The sequence below is a fragment of the Diceros bicornis genome, chromosome 6, assembly GCF_020826845.1.
Source record: "Diceros bicornis minor isolate mBicDic1 chromosome 6, mDicBic1.mat.cur, whole genome shotgun sequence".
Lineage (NCBI taxonomy): Eukaryota > Metazoa > Chordata > Mammalia > Perissodactyla > Rhinocerotidae > Diceros > Diceros bicornis.
The window spans coordinates 34,885,260-34,905,162 of NC_080745.1; the positions used below are offsets into that span (position 1 = coordinate 34,885,260).

The 19,903-nt window shown below is 48.7% G+C and overlaps 1 protein-coding gene across 1 annotated transcript in view; it reads right to left on the reverse strand.

Moving 5' to 3' along the window:
• The window catches only part of LOC131407585 (cadherin-23-like), a 326,276-nt gene extending 309,282 nt beyond the window's left edge, over window positions 1–16,994 (reverse strand). Inside the window, exon 1 of the mRNA XM_058544366.1 lies at window positions 16,692–16,994. The gene's annotated coding sequence lies outside the window, so the exon portion shown is untranslated. The remainder of the gene's footprint in view (window positions 1–16,691) is intronic.
• Between the last annotated feature and the right edge of the window lie 2,909 nt (window positions 16,995–19,903).

The following is a 19,903-nucleotide window of genomic DNA, read 5'->3' on the forward strand; positions in this document are numbered from 1 at the left end:
ACAACAACAGAACAAATATTCTTCTTGTGAGGCAATGGGTAATTTACCAAAATCCACCATGTTGGGTCATAAAGTAACTTTCAAAACATTTCAAAGAATTGAAGTCATTCAAAGTATATTCCCTGATCATAGCAGATTAAGCGGAAAAACAACCACGAAAAAAATGAGGAAATCCCCAAATGTTTGGAAATGAAGAAATGCACTTCTAAAAAACCCATAAATCAAAGAAGAAACAATAGAAAATAGAAAATATTTTGAACCATACAATAATGAAAATACGACATCAAAACTTGTGACATACAAATTTTGTACTTAAAGGAAAATTTATACCCTTAAATTTAGATTTTAGAAAAGAAGAAAATCTAAAAAACAATGATCTGTGTATCCATCTCAAAAAGTGTTTTAAGAAGTAAATTAAACTCAAAGAAAGCAGAAAGAAATAAAAAAAAAATTCCTAATAAGAAAGTAATGAAATACAAAACAAAATTAGACAAAAATCAGCAAACTAAAAGTTGGTTCTTTGAAAAGACTAACAAAATTGATAAATCCAGTGATCAGCAAGACAATGAAGAAAATGAGAGAAAAGGCACATACTACCAACATCATGAATGAAAAAGGAAGTATTACTGTAGATTCTACAGAGTATAAAGATTATAAGAGGACAATAAAGGAGATATTATGAATATCTTCATGTCAATTCATTTAAAAATCTATACAAAATGGATTAAGTCCTCCAAAAATACAACTTACCAAAACTGACACACAAAAACACAGAAATATAAATAATCCCATTTCTACTAAAGAAATTGAAATTGTAATCAAAAACCTTCCCACTAAGAAATATAAGTTCACAGGGCTTCTCCATTGAATTCTCCTAACCATTTAAGGAAAAGAATAACACAAATCTTATCCAAACTCCTGCAGAGACACAGAAAAAGAAGGAACAGTTCCTAATTTACATTATGAAGCCAGCACAACTTGATGCTATAATCTGACAAGCATATCACAAGAAAGGCAAATCACAGGTTGATCTCTTTCATTGACACAAATGAAAAAAATCTTAAACAGAGTATTAATAATTCACATATACCACACAAAATACTGTGAAAGGAAAGCTGTTGTAGCTATTCCAATAGCAGCCAAGGGATTATGAAAAGAGTAATACATCATGACAAACTTGGATTTATTCCAGGAATGCAAGGTTGGTAACTTTTGAAATCAATCAATGTAATTCACCACCTTAACAGAAGAAAGAAAAAAAATTACATGATCATCTCAACAGATGAAAAAAATGCATTTGATTCAACACACATTTATGATAAAAACTCTTAGCAAAAAGGAACAAAAGAGGCCATATATGCAAAGTCCACAGCTAACATCACACTCAATGGCTAAAGTCTTCCTTAAGATCAGGAACAAAACAAGGATGCCCACTATCACCACTTCCATTCAGATAGTATTGAAAGTTCTAGCCAGAGTAATTAGGCAATAAATTTCCAATTCCAAATTGGAAAAGAAGCAAAATTATCTCCATTCACAGACGACATGATCTTATATGTAGAAAACTCTAAAGATTCCATTAAAAAGCTGTTAGAGCTAATAAATAAATCCAGTAAAGTTGCAGGATAAAAATCAACATGCAAAAAATAAGTTGCCTTTATATACACTAGCAACGAATAATCTGAAGAGAAAAATCAAGAAACCAATTCCATTTACAAAAGCATCAAAAAGAATAAAATACTTAGGAATAAATTTAACCAAGGAGGCAAATGACTTGTACACTGAAAACTACCAAACAGTGTTGAAAGAAATTAAAGGAGACCTAAATAAGTGCAAAGACATCTGTGTTCATGGATTGGAGGACTTAATATTGCTAAGATACTATACTTAATATTGTTAAGATACAGTACTACCCAAAGCAATCTACAGGTGTAACGCAATCTCTATCAAAATACCAATGGCATTTTTTGCAGAAATAGAAAAACCCACCCTATGATTTATATGGAATTTCAAGGGACCCTGAATAGCCAAAACAATTTTGAAAAAGAACAAAGTTGGAGGACTCACACTTCCTGATTCCAAAACTTGCTACGACGCTACAGTAATCAAAACAGTGTGGTACTGATATAAAGACAGGAATATAGACCAATGGCATAAAATAGAGAGCACCGAAATAAACCATTGCATATATGATATATTTTGGCAAAAGTGACAAAAGTGCCAAGACCATTCAATGGGGAAAGGACAGTCTTTTCAACAAATGGTGCTAGGAAAATTGGATACCCACAAGCGAAAGAATCAAGTTGACTCTTACCTTACACCATATACAAAAATTAACTAAAAATCAATCAAAAATCTAAAAGTAAGAACTAAAACTATAAACTTCCTATAAACTTCTAAAACTATAAACTAAAACTATAAACTTCTATAAACAGGCAACAACAATAATAAAAAAGATAAATTGGATTTCATCAAAATTAGAAACCTGTGTGCATCAAAGGACACTATCAATAGAGTGAAATGTAAACCTATGGAACGGGAGAAAATATTTGTAAATCATATATCTGATAAGAGATTAATATCTAGAACATATAAAGAACTCTTACAACTCAACAACAAAAAAACAAGCAGCCCAATTCAAAAATAGACAAAGGACTTGAAGAGACATTTCTTCATAGAAGATATACAAATTGCCAATAAGCACATGAGAAGATACTCAACATCACTAGCCATTGGGGAAATGCAAATCAAAATAACAATGGGATACCACTTCATATCCATTAGGATGGCTATTATAAAAAAGAAAAATAACAAGTGTTGGTGAATATGTGGAGAAATTATAACTCTTGTGCATTTTTGGTGGGAATATATAATCAAGCAGCCACTGTGGAAAACAGTATGGCAGTTCCTCAAAAAGCTAAATGTAGAATTACCATCTGATCCAGGAATTCCATTCCTAGATATATACTCAAAAGAACTGATAGCAAAGCTCAAACAAATAACTTGTACACAATGCTCATAGCAGCATTATTCACAATAGTCAGAAGGTGGAAACAACCCAATAGTCCATCAACAGACGAATGGATAAACACAGCATGGTACATACATACGACTGAATATTACTCAGCCTTAAAAAGGAATGAAATTCTGATACATGCTAAACGTCGCTGAACCCTGAAAACACACTAAATGAAATAAGCCAGACACAAAAGGACAAATATTGTATGATTCCACTTATACAAGATACCTAGAATAGACAAATTCATAGAGACGGAAAATAGAATAGAAGTTACTAGAGGCTGGGAGGAAAGGATGGGGAGTTATTGTTTAATGGGTACAGAGTTTACAGAGTTTCTGTTTGAGATGATTAAGAGTTCAGAAATGGATAGTGGTGATGGTTGCACGATATTGTGAATGTACTTAATGCCACTGAATTGCTACTTAAAAATGGTTAAACAGTAAATTTTATGTTATGTATATTTTACCACAACTTTGAAAAAAGTAATAGAAGAAAATTTCCCTAAGTTGATAAATGACATCTACAAAAAACCTACAGCAAACATTATACTTAATGGTGAAACATTGAAATCTTTCTCCTCGATTCCAGAATCAAACTAAGGATGCCCACTATCACCACTTCTACATAATATTACGCTGGAAGTCCTAGCCATTGCAATAAGGCAAGAAAAAAGATGTAAGTATTGGAAAGGAAGATATAAAATTATTATTTATAGAAAACATAATTGTGTATGTTAAAAAATCAAAAAATTCTATAGATAAACTATTAGAAGTAATAAGTAAATTTAACAAAGTTTGCTGGATACAGATCAATATTTAAAAAATCAATTGTACTTCTATATGCCAGAAACAAATAACTAGAAATGAAAAAAACTTCAAATATTATCTATAATAGTATTAAAAACATAAAACACATAGAAACCAATCTAATCAAAGAAGTGTAAGACATCTACACAGACAAAGGAAAATCATTCTTGAAAGAAATTTATTAAGACCTAGGTAAATGGAGGAGTTCATATCTTGTTCATGGATTGGAAAATTCAATATTGTAAAAACGTCAGATTTCCTCAAATTGACCCACATATTTTTGATGTAGTCTCAATCAAAATCTCAGCAGTGTTATTGTGGAATTTCAAAAGCTGATTCTAAAATTTATGTGCACGGATGAATGGATAAAGAAAATGCAGTATACACACACACACACACACACACACACACACACAATGGAATATTATTCAGCCATAAAAAAGAAGAAAATCTTGTCATTTGCGATAACATGGATAGACCTTGAGGGCATTAAGCTAAGTGAAATAAGTCAGACAGAGAAAGACAAATACTGTATGATCTCACTTATATGTGGAATCTAAAAAAACTGAACTCATAGAAACAGTGAACAGATTCGGGGAGTGGGTAGTGGGCTAAATGGCTGAAGGTGGTCAAAGGTACAAACTTCCAGTTATAAAATAATTAAGTCCTGGAGACATAACGTACAGCATGGCGACTATAGTTAATAACACTGTATTGTATATTTAAAAGTTGCTAAGAAAGTAGATCTTAAAAGTTCTCATCACAATAAAAACAAAATTCTGTAACTATGTATGATGACAGATGTTAACCAGAATTATCATGGTGATCATTTTGTAATATATACAAATATCAAATAATTATGTTGTACACCTGAAACTAATATAATGTATATCAATTATAGCTCAATTAAAAAAATTTTTTTGAAAACAAAAATTTGACTAAAAAGGTCCCAGCTGCCTTGGCACCAACATCAGTGCTACTAACCACCGTATTGCCCTGCCTCTCTTCTTGCCCTCCTACCATGGGAGCACAGTGCCAGTAGGCAGAGAGAGAAGCCACAGCCCCTGGGCAAGCAGGCCTCTTCCTCCGTGAAGCCTTCCAAGACTGCCCACCACCCCCCACCTCCTTTGAACCTACATAGCCTTTCTCACAGGGATGATAGTTACTCATGTCACCTCCAGGCAGCCTGCAAGAGTGTGAGCCCCCACAACGCAGGAGCTGACAATAACAGTAACATAATAATAACTAATAGCTGAGAAGAACAGTAACATAATAATAACCAATAGCTGAGAAGAACAGTAACATAATAATAACTAACAGCAGCATTGTCGAGCATTTTCTATATGCCAGGCGTGTCTCTAAGCATTTTACATGCAATAACTCATTTAATCCTCCCAATAACCCTTTGAGGTAGGTACTGTTATTATCCTGATTTTCCAGATGAGAAAACTAAAGAACAGAATGATTAATTAAATTGCCTAAGGTCACACAGGTAATAATTGGAAGAGTTAGGATTTGAACCTGGATGGTCCGGCTCAGAGGTAGAAACCTCTCCTGTTTAGTGACAGGCCCACAGATGAGGCCTGGTGCCTGGGGCCCCGGCTACACACAGCCAGACCAGGCACAAAGGAGGAGATGCTCCCCTCTCTTCCGGGCATGAAATGTGCCTACGTGTCCGCAGACAGGGATGTGCGCGTATGGAGGTGAAACTCCCCGTGAAGGCCCGGTTCTGAGACTGGAGGGCAGCAGGCAGGCCGGGGCTGCTAGGCCTGGCTCCTAAGCCTGGGGACGTCCCTTTCCAATCTTGGGGAGGAAGGGCTGGGACCTCCTCAGGGGTCAGGCCCCTGCTGACAGCACTCAAGACAAAGGAGGAGGTAGAGGCCGGGACCCTTGTTCCCGTTCCAGGCACTGGCCAGGGGCTCTCTGTTTCCCACCTCCAGGCCAGCGATCTGGAAACAGCTCCTTAGAAGGTAAAGCCAGCCTCCCCTGGGAATGAATTCTAGCATCTCACCACCCTCCACCCCTCACCCAACACGTCAACACATCCTATAACAAGCTTCTCCTTGGGTCTGCCTTTAAGCTCTCCTGCTGCAGTTTAAACTCATCTTCCTTTGCTCTGTCCCAAAGAGGCTCTCATCTCTGCCCAGAGAATTTCTTTGCTTTCCTAGGAGCTATGGGGGCTACGAGGGCTCCTTTGTGCCAGGTCTGGTGGCTGCAGTGACAAACACAGACAATGACAACATGGATGGACCTGTGGGCTCCAGTGACAAACACTTAAAATGACAGACCTGACGGCATTAGAGGAGGAAGTCAGGGTTACCCGGCCCCCACTTACACCAGGTGGTACGCCCCTTGTCAGAGGCCAAGGGTTTGGGGGACAAAACAGTCCTGCCCAAGAGCCTGCATTGTCCATGGTAGCCAGAAGCAGCCCAGAGAGGGGCCACCTTGACAAAGGTGACACAGCACAGAGTGTCAGAGCCCGGGGCAGGCCTGACACCCAGTTCAGCAAACAGACCGGGAAATCAGGCCCGGGGGGCAGGGCACAGAGAAGGCCCCCCCTCACATTCCGCCACTGGGGAGGAGCATCCAGGTGCATGGGCTCCAGCACACCTGTGCGTGAGTGCACACATGCACACACAAGTGCCCAGATGCACGCGCACACACAGCCACAGGCAGCTGGGTCAAAGGGAGAGGGAGAGTGAGCTGTTAGTACCAAGAACTTCCAAGCCGGACAGTCGCAAGGGAAGCGGGAAGGAAGAGGCAGAAGCTGTGTCTCGCTGCCTTTCCCATTCCCCTCTGCCCTCGCCGACACCCGCCCTGCACAGCGGCTCCCAAGGAAGCTGTGAAACACGCAGGTGCAACCAGGTCACCTAGTTAACAGCCTCCCTCCCGCTGTATTATTCATGGGCTCCCTTCTTCCGGCCCAAGCTCCAGTTTCCAAGAGCCCTCAGGCTGGGCTTGGCAGGTCAGCCCACAGCAACCCCCACTCTTTGCACCCATGCCCTTCCGGTCCCCTTCCTAGGAGGCAGCCATCCCTGTGCCAACTCAGCCCCCAGCCGTCACATGGCACTTCAGGTGAAGGGGAGAGCTTTGGGGTCAGCGAGGAAAAGCCAAGAAGGAAAATGCTGGCAGAGTTAGGCATGAGACGCTGAAATTCCCAAAGGGAGTTGCAGGTCCCCCACCCCCCTGCACACGCGCACACACACACATACTCCGAATCAACTGTTCCAAATGTGGTACTCTGAATAAGTGTCAGAGCCCATGGAGAACAAGGGCCATGGCTTGTCTATTTCCGTACCTTAGTGTGCCTTGCACAGTGGCCTGCAAACAGTAGGTGCTTAATAAATATTTGTTGACTTGCACACTTTCCCCAAAAGATGGGTGTCAAATTGACAGAGTGGGCATAAGTCATAAAGCCATTCAAAGACACTGCTGTTGGGGTTAGAGATTTTCATGTTATTTAAATATCTATCAACATATCTTGTAAATCCTGCATAGTTCAAGTCATTAATACATAGTGATAACTAATAAATAAATATGTATGTACTGTGATTTCTATATATCACAATTCATTCTGCTAAGCACTGTCCTCTATCTCAGGAGAGCCCCCTAATCCCTGAATCAAGTGGCCTGGCCAGAGGGTTTTCCCCCTTAGTTCACAGAGGAGCAAACCGTGGCTCAGAGACTTAAAGCACTTGAGTCGACACAAGGATTGTACCTGGAGTCTTCGAAGGCCTGTCAGGGAGTCTTTCTTCACCGTTCACACATATTCCCCTGCCTCACGGTTACCATGCACAGACCAACATGAGAAAACTACAAGATGAATCCGCGGTCCTCTGCCGAGGTTACTCAGACCAGGCCCCTGAGTCCAGGCCAAGGTCAGTTCTGGACTAACAACTTGGTCAGAAATACTGAGGGCAGCTCATCTGCCAGCCTGACCAACAGCAGAGGGAAAGGGGCGGGCTGGGATTAAATCACAGGAGTCAGTGCGTTCAACCCTTGCTTTTACAGGCGGGAAGGGCTGGGGTCTGGCTGGGGGCTCCGGGTCCAGGCAAGAGCAGAGAGCACCGACATACACAGCCTTTCCAGATGGGGCAGCCTGGTCAGGGTAGATGACCGTGGCTCCCAAGCTGCTGAGGGGTGCCCCTTGTTCACTCTCATGGATGCTGAAACCACTGCCTAGCCTCACTCCCTAAATGCCCGGTACTATCGGCACCTGAATGTCCAACCCCCCAGGGTCATTCACAGGGGACGTCCCGACAGCACTAAACACACCTGACGGCCTAGACTGAAAGTCCAGCCCCGTCACTGCCTCCATGCAGACCTGTGCTGGGTCCCTTGTCCTTTCTGGGCTCAGTTTCCATCTGTAGCATCAGGGTTTGGCTCTGGCCTCCTCTAAGTGCAGTACAGGGTGAAGAACAGGGTGAAGATTAAGGAGTCAGACTGCCTTGACTCGAATTCCACCCCACCACCTGCTAGCTGTGTGACTTTGGATAAACTGCTTACCCTCTCTGTGCCTCGGATTTCTCATCTGTAAAATACAAGTAACAGCAGTCTCTATCTCACAGGGTTGTTGTCAGGGCTAAGTGCGGGATTTTATGTCAAGTCTTAGCCCAGGGCCTGGCACACAGTAAGTGCTTGATAAATGTTCTCGTTATTATTGTCTGCCCTGACACTAAGTCTACGACAGAGGCCATACATAAACTGGCCCTCCACAGGCCACACACAGCCTGCTGAAGGGTTCTCCCTACAATACACGTTCCACAAGGCAGGAGCCGCTGATGGGCCCCAGGGGCCTGGAACTGTGCCTGCCACACAGCCAGGGCTCCATAAACATTTGATAAATGATGGATGGCCTCACGGTGTTTTTAAATAGCTGAATCATAGTTTTTAACATTTAAAATAAGAAAATTTTGTATTTTTTTAAATCTGGATTTCTAGATAATTTTGCAAAGTCAAAGTGTCTGGCCACACTTGTCCTGCACGCCTGCTCAGCAACGACAGGCAAGAACAGTAGCAGTGGCACCCCCTTCAGACGGGGCGAGCATGTGCAGTGTGCCACAGGGCCTGCCCGGCCAGCCGCACTCTCTTACATCAGCTGCTCGGATGTGTGGGCCCCTGCATGTTCACCCTGGCCTGGGGCAATCACAGGTGAGGTCCAGACAGCAGGGAAGGTTTGCATTTACCCAGCCCCAGAGCACTCTGCCCCCACGCACTTCTCTGAGCCCCAAGATCCCCTCCCAGTCCTCCTCCCACCCTAAGTCCAGGAGAGGAGACGGGCTTCCAGGTCTGCTAAGCACCCCGAGACCCTTGGCATCCAGGCCCCTCTACTTTGGACAGGCCAGACCCTCTCCCCCAGAGGACATGACCCCAAACACTCCATGTTGCCCCAACCTCCTCGGTGTTCCAGGCCCACTTCCTCCCGGCTTGGAAAGCTCCCAAGTGTAAAAAGCAACAGGAAGATGAACTTAAATCCTTATCTTTCTCACGAAAAGTGTGCAGAGAAGATGGGGAAACACACACACAAACACACACACGCACCCCAGAGATAAAGTGCTTTTCTAAAATACTGTTATCCACACCAGGCCTCACTCCACTGGGGTCTTCTATGGAGAGGCGACATGGCATCCCATGCTCGTAAGCACGGTGTCTGGAGTGCTGTGGGTACTGGGGGAGGCTGCCTGTGGACACATGAGCCCCTCCCTCCCACCACTCCCCTCCCCAGCCCTGCCAGGGCTCAGGCCCATGGGGATGGACCACATCTTCCCATCTTCCAAGAGGCCTCCCCTGACTGCCCTATTTTCTGCCTTTAGCATGTCAATTACCCCGTTTTCTCTGTTGCACCCATGACCATCTGTAATTGCACTGTGTGTGTATTTATTGTCCGACTGTCTCTCCCAGTTCAATACAGTAGCCACCAGCCACATGTAGCCATTGAACACCGGAAACGTACCTAGTCCAAATTGAGATGTGCTGTACGTGCAAAATACACACCAGATTATGAAGACTTAGTACAAAAAAAGACTATGAAAGATCCCATTGATAATTTGTTATACTGATTACATGGGGAAAGGATAATACTTTGGCTATACAAGGTTAAATAAAATAGATTATCAAAAATGATTTCAACTATTTCTTTTAACTTTTTCAAAGTGGCTACTAGAAAATTTAAAATTACGCAGATGGCTTGCATTTGTGGCTTGCATTATATTTCTATTGGAGAGCACTGCTGTCTACTCACAGCATGAATCCCCAGCAACTAGACAGAGCCTGGTACACAAGTGATGCTCAATACTGGTTGACTGAATGGCTGAATGAAAGACCTCCCCAACGGTGGACGTGGGACCCTAAAACATAAAGGAGGATGGGTCTGGAAGGACCTCCCACCCCACCACCCCGTATGTGCTGGTTTTCCAGTGGCAGTCTACCCATGCATCTCTCTCTAAAACAAGCCTCAGGCCTCCGCAGAAGGGGCAGAGAGAGGCCTGGCTTAGAGTTCTGTCTCTACTGGTTCCCTGGAGATGATATCAGCTCTCCTGGCCTCAGGAGAAAAGGTCAAGATCAGCCCCCTCCCGGGGCAAGGGCAGATCAGAGCAGGGAGGCAGAGGGCTGCAGGAGAATGAAGCCCTGGGTAAGCCTGGGGTAGAACCACGAGGCTCCCATCTCTGCAGGCAAAGAACAGAAGAGAAGCCGGGCAGAGCTAAAGGGAGCCCCTTGGAGGGACCCAGTCCGCCCCAACCCGAGCCCTGGGGAAGCCAGGAAAAGCCAGCATCCCTTGGGGACAGGACCAGTGATACAAATGGATACCCAGACGTGGTCCCAGCCACCCTTTTGTTTTCTCTTCCTTCCTTTCCTCTTTCTCTCTTGCTGTCTCCTCTACTTCCCTCCCTCCCTCGCTTTCACTGGCTCCCAAATTACAGCCTGCTTTCTGAAACAGACACAATCAAGGTGGCGCGCGGGGCCCTTGTCACAAATGGCATCTTAAGGTCCTCTCCAAACGGAGCATGGCCTTTAAAGAGGAAGGCAGTGCTGCTAACAGCCTGCCTAGGGCAAGATGCATCTCCAGGAAGGAGCGGGCCAGACAGACTCCCTCCCTCATAGGCTGATCAGCCTGCGGAGGCTCTGGGGGATTGTGATTGCAGGGCCAGGCCCTGGGCTGCTGGGGTCCAGGAGATGAAGGCCTGCCTGGCCTCCTCGACACACCTGCTGGGGCGGAAGGAGCAGGGCTCTGCCCTTGACTGGCTGCCACCCAGAGCCACCTCACCCAGGGAGAGGGCCCAGAACAAGACCACTCCCCAACTCTGGGCCTCAGTTTTTCCAGCTGTAAAATGGTAGGTCTATACAGTCTCTAAGGACCCTTCTAGCCCTTGGAGTAGAGGTCACAAACTCAAATGGCTAAAGGGGCCAGGATGTAGTGTAAATGAGTCAAGTGGGGTCAAACAGGAGACAACAGGGAATGATGGGGACTGTGGAGAACTGAAGGCTATAGGCTCACTTAAATCTAAAAGGACGACTGCAGGCAAAACTCATATGTGTGACAGAAGTCAGAGTGAAGTCAGAATAGTGGCTGCTTCTGGTGTGGGCTAACACTGCCTGGGAGGGGGCGTGAGGGAGGCTGCCAAGGCACTGGGAATGTATCTCGATCCAGGTGGTGGTTACACAGGTGTATACATATGTCAAAATTCACCACTTTCATTCAAGATCTGTTTACCTTATTGTATGTATGTAATCCTCAAATGAAGAATTTTTAAAATAAAAATACAAATAAATAAAAAGGGCAGCTGCAATTCAGCCCCAACCAACAACTGCCAATTGGGAACATAGACCCAATATTGCCAGTTCTAGTCAGAGATGCCAGAAATCTAGACTTTTAAGTGAAAATGCTGTTTTTTTGTTAATGTTGTTAGTAACTAATTTAAAATGAAAAACCACAACCATACACACACACATACATAGACACACACATCTTCAGACAGAATTCAATTTATGAACTTACACGTTGTCAAGCTCTCAAAATAAGATGAGGTTTCGCCTATTCGCTAGAACACAATGTACCTACCACGTGACTAAATCGAGAGGGATAATAATAAAAGCTACACATTCCGCATGTGTGCTGCGTGCCAGGTACCCACAAAAGGCTTTCTGTTCAGTTTTTTCCATATTTACGCTCATAACAAGCCCACAATATAATTGAAAATTATTCCCATTTAACAGATGAGAAACCTAAGGCCTGGACAAGGTTGCGTGCCAGACCAAGGCCTCAGAATTCAGGAGCAAAGAACTGGTGTTCAGTCGCAGCTCTGTGTGCCTCCTTGCAGTCTTACAAACATCATGAAGGGAGTGGGTTTACAATCATAATAATAACCAGCACTTGCATGGGGTTTTAGACTCTGCAAAGGAAATGTAAAAAATAGGAACGCTAAACCTGACACAGCCTGAGGACCCCAAGGCTGACAACAATACATTCATTCCCCTTGGCGACACACTGAGCCCCGGGGACTTTTACTGCAAGGGGAGACAGCCCCAAGAGCACAAATCCTGAGACCCAAACATACCCACCAGCAAGTAGCAGCCGTCGCTGCCCCACTCCTCGTGACAGATCCAGATTAAATTTCACGGTGAAAGGCTAGAAAGCTGTCTCCATGTGGCTACTTTTTAAATATGCTAAGTCTCTCACTGACACCCTTCTAGTCAACAAAGGTGGTAAGAATAGGCATTTTTTCCCCTACGGGATTCAATAAAGCTATTTTCATATTGAACCAAAATAAATATGGTCCATAAATGCTCTAATTTTTCTGAATTGACTCTTCTGCACAAATGATCACTCACCACTGTTGCAGATATTGAGATCAAGACATAGAAACTTCCAGCACTCCAGAAGCACCCCTTGTGCCCTAGTCATTATACCTGGGGTTACCATTATTCTGACTTCTGTCACAGATGGTTTTGCCCACAGTTGCCCCTTTTATACACTGTAGAGGGGCCTGCACTCTTCAGGTCTCCACAGTCGCCACCACTCCCTACTGTCTTACATTTGGCCCTGCTTTATTCTTTGGTCAGCCTCCTGGCCCCTTTGGGCATGCGAGTTTGAGACCTCTACTCTATGCCTAGACCAGAATATGGCAATATGGGCAATAGCCACCTCTTGAAAGTAACCAACATGAATAGTTAAAACTAGTTATAGCCACCAAACGCCTGGTGTGTTAATGATCAGTTAACGATGAGGCTAGAGAAGGTAGTGAAACAATCACCTGGCAATAGCACCTCCAGTTACTGAGCACAGTGTGGTGGGCCCTGAGAGCATAAAGAAGAATAAGACACAGCCCGTGCTGGAGGAGCTCACCATCTAGTGAGGGGCCAGACCACTGCAGAGCAGCAAAGAGAGCCATGGAAGGGCTGTGATGGGGGGAGGCACTGGCTGGAGAGGCAGCCACTCCACCCACCCACACCCAGAGTCAGTGAAGGCTTCCCGGGGCTGGTGACCCCCATGCAGCATCAGTATTATCCACACACGTGCACAGGGCTGGAGCCCAGAAGGACCCGTTCCGATCCCCATTTCTCTTCTACTGGAGGCAAAATACTCCCACCCTGAAATAACCCATCCAGGAGGGTCCGACTCATGAACGACCTTGCTCACCTAGTAATGGACAAACAGGACTGCTCCAGTGCCCAGAAAAACTCAAATCGAAGCTCAAAATACAAAGGAATGAATTTTTTAAAAAACGACACTATAATTGACTTTGAAACCAATAAGTTCAAAGGCAATTAAGTTCATTGTAAAAAACATATTTACATTTTAAAACATTGAATTTTTTTTTTAAAAAGTGAAGGTTTAAGAAAATAGTAAGAGATTTATTAACCTAGTGATTTTGAACCCATTGATGAAGGAATGCTTTCACATTAGCCACCCTGTTTGTAAGGCCCATGACCAGGCTGACCCCTGTCCTCCCACAGCTCCCCCTTGCCACCTGCACCCTGGAGGGGTTGACCCTCTTCCTGGCAGAGGCAGCCTAGAAAAAGACAGCCTTCTTTTGGCAGGGCTGGGGTGCATGAGTCATGCCATGACCTTTCCCCTGTGACACCACTGGCCCCACTAGGCCTCTGATCCAAATCCCTCCAAAGTCCTTCAGATCCCCACTCTCAGGCCAGCCTTGATGGCTTCAGGGTCGCCATTATCCCTCTAGAGGACCAGGGAGGTGACTTGCCACCACGTGTTGGCATCATTCCTCATGTTTTGGGGATAGGGGCCTCCTAAGGCCCCAGGGCAGCAGAATTGGAATGTCCAGCCTGGGCTGGGGGCTAAGAGCGGACCTTGGTCAGTATCCTCCCCTCTGTGGGCTATCCCAAATTAGCATTTATGCAGCTTCCTCTGCACAAGTCCTGTGGCCGCAGAGAGGTGTGATCAATGGGTCATTCCACCCATCTGAGAGAGACAGACTAAGTAAAGGACAGTTACTCAATTCCTTCGCCTTGAGGGACAGCATCCTCACAGCCCCTGGCCTCCTAGAGACAGAGCAGCATATCCAGCTTCCAGAAGCTCTGCCCCCGCTGCCCACCTCCTACTGGCCCATATGCAGCACACACAGCAATGTTTTAATTGCACAGAAAGCTGAGCTGCTACTCAAATTTGCTTAAAGGTCCCCAAAACAGACAGCCTCCTGGCATTAGCAGGGAATAGCCCAAAGGGGCCGGCGGTGGACTGCTAACCCAACCTTAGCATAACTGTCCAGGAAAAGAAGTTCCAGTCTCACTCTCACACCTACATTCTTATCCACTGCCCTACTGGACATTCTTTCTGCACCAAGAGGCTGTGAAATGTTCATTCCCTAGAAGGTACTATGGACCAGGGCTTCCGAAACTTTACCGAGCAAACAAATCACTCAAGGGTCTTGTAAAAGGCAGATTCTGAATCAAGAGGTCTGGGGTGGGGTGCAAGGGTCTGTCTTTCCAACAAGCTCTCAGGTGATGCTGATGCCGCATGTCCACAGGCCACGCTCGGTGTAGCAAGGCTCCACCAGACCTCACGTCCCCGAACTATGTCCACTTTGAATTAGGACTTCAGGAACGTGCCCCTTAAAATATTAAGCTCAAAGAAATGAACGTCAAATGGTGAAATTGCGGGTAAGGTAGCTTGTTGGGTGGGGGAGCTATTCGGGAGGTAACCAGGATCATCTGCCATCATAACCCTGGAATCAAGCCCTTTGGTAGGCAGATGTGAGGAGCCCAGCTGTTTGGGGGTCAGGAAGGTGGAGACAGACATGTGCATGCAGGCCCAGCCCAGACAAGGCCAAGATGCCAGCTCTGGGCCTCCTACCCTCACTGCCCTCCTCCACCACCCAGAGCAGAGCCTCCCGGTCACACCAGTCACTTCTGTAGTGCCACCTTTCCAGCTCAAGGGATACGCTCGCTCTCTGTCATGCAGGCACTCTGCCTTCCCACCCTCCTCAGCCCTGGGGAAACACACAGCGCCCAGCATTCCTATTCCCCAGCTAAGGGTCCCCTCCCAGCCCCTCCTCAGCAGAGTGACATCTGGTCCCCACCCTCCCAGGTGCCGACCGCAGTGCGCCTACCCCTGCACCACGAACCAAACATTAACTCCCAGCCAGCTCCGCCTCACCACGGGCTGATTCATCAGCACCTCGCACCTGGCCCCAACCAGGCTCTCCAAGCCCATCCCAACCCAAGCGGCCTAATTCTCCCCTGAGCAAGGGTGACTCAACCCAACACACACGCACAATCCTCATGTGCCTCTCCAGCTTATTTCAAAATCCAAATTGGGGTAGGGGTACTTGTTAAGCGCTAAAAGGCAAGCGGCTCCGGTCCGAAAGGGCAAAGTACGTAGAAGAGGCAGGCGCTGCCTTCTGAATCACTAGTAGGGTGGGGGCGTGTTACTACCCAGGAAAGGCTAATTTCCCCCCAGTGGGCTGCTGACAGCACCAGGGCTGGGGCTGGAGACGCAATGGGGCGGCGGCCGGCGCGAGGGCACCGGATCTCCGGATCTCCGCTGGCGGCACGGAGGCAGCGGCTCTAGATGCCCGCTCCGGGAAAGCAAGGCACGGAGTGCCCTCCGGCTTAACGCCGCCACCACCTTGGCACGCGCGGGCTCTGCACGCGTCCCGGGCTGACCTGCAGAGGGGACGAGGGGCAGCGCTCCGGAGCGCAGGCCCCCGGGGACAACGAGCACAGCCCGGGGCGGGCCTGCCGAGGCGGAGGAGGCGAAGCGCGACCCGCACAAGGCTCTCGGCTCCGCGAGGGGCGCGTCTTCCCGTAGCCGGACCGGACTGGGGAGGTAGCAGGAGTCCTCGGGGGTCTCTCGCAGGCACCGGAGAGGTTACGAGGGAAGGAGAGAGCTACGTGACTTTAGGTCCCTCCAGTGCCGTTGCCTACCCCGCGGTGGGGGTGTGCCCCACCCCATCTCCACTGTTTAAATGGGGACCCAGAGCGCAGAAGGGGACGGGATTGGATCCCAACGCCCTCTTTACCCCGAAATTCTCCCCACCGCAGACCCAGACCCTCTCTGCGGCGCGGAGAGCAGAGTGCCCGAAAGGTCACGGGTCCAGGAATCGGGGTGGGGAGTGGAGTGCCTGGCCTCCCAAAGCCAACACCGAGGGAATTCGAGTTCCCGGGAATCAAAGTTGCCGCGCGTCCGGCCGCGGGCTCGGAGCGGGGCGCAGGATCCCGGCCAGGGGCCCGGGATGGAAGGAGGCCCCGGGCGCCCGCCGCGGGCGATGGCCGCGCTGGGAACAAGTGGCTCAGCGGCTGCGGTCGCGACCCCACGACTCCAACTTTCCCGCCGCGTGGCGGGGGAACGCGCGGAGAAGGCGAGGGAAGCGGGGAGGGAAGGGGCGGTGCGCGGCTCTTGGTACCGTGTGCGTGTGCGGAGCGGCGCCGCGCCTCGGGCTCTGCTCTCCGCCGGATCGGCCCCCGCCGGCCGCCTGCTCCGGTGCTGGTCACCGCCGCGTCTCGCCGCCGGCGCGAAGGCTCATCCGCGGCGCGCCGGCCTCTCCAGTGTCCCCTTGGGCCGTCCGCTAGCCTCTGGCCGCTTGCCGGCCGCAACTTCAGGCGCGCCGCGGGCTCTGACGAGACGCGCCCCAAACGTCCCGAGGCTCGGCACCGCCGCGCTCCATGCCCGGGGCCGGGCCGCCCCGCCCCACCCAGCTCAGCGCCCGGCCGCCGTCGGACGCGTCTTCTCGCCGAGCATCGCGCCCGCAGCCCGCGCCCCTCTCTCCAGAGCCGCCGCCGCCGCTCAAGTCCGCGATCAACTTTCCCTCGCTTCCTCCGCCCCGCTCGGCCCCCGCCACCCAGACCCCGCCTCCCGACGCTCCCTCCCTCACCTCCCGCCTCGCCCGGCCCCCGCCCGCCCGGCCGCGCCTCGCCGCCCACCCCCTCCACGAGGGGCCGCTAGGATCCCTGCGCCCCCCGCCCCGGCTCCGCTCGGACCCCCGGGAGCGACGGGGAGCCCAGCCAGGCGCTCGGGGCATGAATATTTCAGTGCTGGCGGAGCTGCCCTCTGCCGATGTCATGGCACCGGCTGCTGTGGCAACTCGACGAATCCCCCGAAGGGACAAGGAGGGAGCCCGCGGAAGCAGCCCCAGGTGCGCGCTGGCGCCGTGCCCCGCAGAGCCGCCCGCCGTCCCGCCGAGGGGCACGCAGAAGGGGTCGGGGTGGGGGGACCGCCAGCCTCCCGCCGGCCCGGCGCCTCCGGCCGAACGGGGAAACGCTCCCTGGAAGCTTGAGCGGGCGAGCGGGCGCACGGCCTAGGTGAGCCTGCGCCATCTGTTGGCTTCAAGCGCCCCCTCTCTGCTCCCAGAGTCGCTGAGTGTAGAGTGGGCTTCCGTCCCACTAGTCCGTGGGGCCGCTTGGCCGTGCTTCGCTCAACCAGCTGCCTTCGCCCATCCCCACTCGTGCGCTCCCATCTGCGCCCTCTTCCTCAATCGAGCTCACGGTGCCCCAGTGCTTACAAATGAGGGACCCTGGGTTGGCAGAGACCCTCGAGGTCACCTGGGCACCCTCGCCCATGCAGGAGGCCCTTCTGCAGCGCCCCTGAGTATTGGTCTCCCAGCTTCACACCTACGGGAATGGAGACTTCCTGACTTTTCTAGACAGCTGATGCAGGAGGAGCCCGTATTCAGGTAGTTGAAGAGGGTCATTCCCTGACCTTGATCTTGACTTCCCCGGGCTAAATATTCTGAATTCTTCTAACTGTTTCTCATAGGACAGGGTTTCTGGACCTGTCACTATGGCAGTCAGCATGTTGACAGTAGCTGCCTGGAGCCAGGCTCTGGGCTGGGACTTCCCAGCCTTGACTCATTCTGTCCTCAACACAGCCTTCCTGGTAGGCCCTGCCATTATCCCGGTTTTACAATATGAATAAGAGGCTCAGGGAGGTGAGTTGCCTGAGTGGTGGAGTCAGGGATTGAACCCAGAATCTGCCTGACCCCAGAGCTCCAGTTCCTCACCGTTCATTCACTCTTGCTATGTTCTAGCTAACTGACATAGGTCTGGGAATGTGATGGGGAGCAAAACAGGCTTGGTCCTTGTGCCTCGTGGAGCTCCTCTAATGGGGAAACCAGACATTAGTCAATGAAACACACAAACAGGTAAAATGACAGCCAGAATCAGTGTGTGCTAGGAAGAAGAGTGCCCTAATGGTACCTGGCCTAGGAGATCAGGGAAGACTCCTTGGAGGAGGTAACACTGAACTGAGATCTGAAGGATGAGCAATGGAGAGAGAGAGTGGATTTTAGGCAGGAGAAACAGCATGTGCAAAGGCCCTGGGGTGAAAGGAACTGGCATACATAATGAAGTGAAGGAAGGCCAGAGAGGCTGGAGCACTGAGAGGGTGGAGAGGAAAGTGAGTATAAAGCCAGAGTGGAAACAGGGGCCAGGCTGTGCCGGGCATGTTGGCCTTAACCAGGGTTTGATCTTCATCCTAAGAGTGGAGGCTTTGAAGCAGGTGGTTGGGGTGGAGGTTGAGGGGTGGGAGTGTCATGATCTGATTTGTAGCTGGAAAAATGGAGAAAAATGACTGGGAGGCAATAGATGATAAGAGGAGATCGCGTCAATTAAAAATATTTACTTATCATCCACTATGTGCCAGGAACTGCTCTAGACCAGGGATCAGCAAACTGTGGCCTCCAGGTCAAATCTACCTTGCCCCCATTTTTGTAAATAAAGTTTTCGTGGAACACAGACATGCCGATCCAGTTATGGCTCCTTTCACATTACAACTGCAGAGTTAAGGAGTTGCCACAGAGACTGTACGGCCTGCAAAACCTAAAATATTTACTGTCTGGCCCTTTACAGAAACAGTTGGCTGACCCTGTGGATCTGGACACTTGGGATACATCCGTGAACACACACATGCACAGGCACGCACACGAGTCCCTCTCTCAGAGCTCACATCTCTGCAGGCTATTGCGGCTGAGCAGGTGGGCTGGAGGTGGGAGAAGTGGAGAGAGGTGATGTTTGAGAGGTAAAAATCTACAGGACAAGGAGAGGGGGTGATTAGGGGTGGGATAGAGGTGAGTGTCAAGGAGCCCCCCTGGTCTCTGGCTTGTGTAAGTAGGCAGACAGGGTGCTGTTCCCTGAGATGGGGAGGAGGGCCACCGTGGGGACATGTTGAGTGTGAGAGGCCTCACACTCTCACTGAGTGTGTGATGACTGAGTGCAGGTGTCACATAGGCCACTGGACACATGAGTGTGGGGCTGGAGGAGCAAGGGCAGAGTGGAGACAGGTCTGACAGGTCTCAGGCAGTCACAGTTTTGGACAGGGTGCTGGAGCCAGGAGTGGGAGATCTGTGTTCTGAACACTAGACTGCTCTCCAGCTGAATGGTTTCGGGCTGGACACGACCTCTCTTAGCCTCATGTTCCTCATTCACAGAACGAAAGTACTAGAAGAGGTGTTCTTCAAAGTTTCTCCAATCCTAAAACCTTCGTTCTTTCTAGTTTGCCTCCATCTCTCTTAAACTGTGACCCCCTCAAACTGTCTGCAATCATTTTACACATGAATAAAACAGCACTGAGCTCAAGGAGACCATCACCTCCTCCAATGTGGGCACTGTACTTCTGTTCATA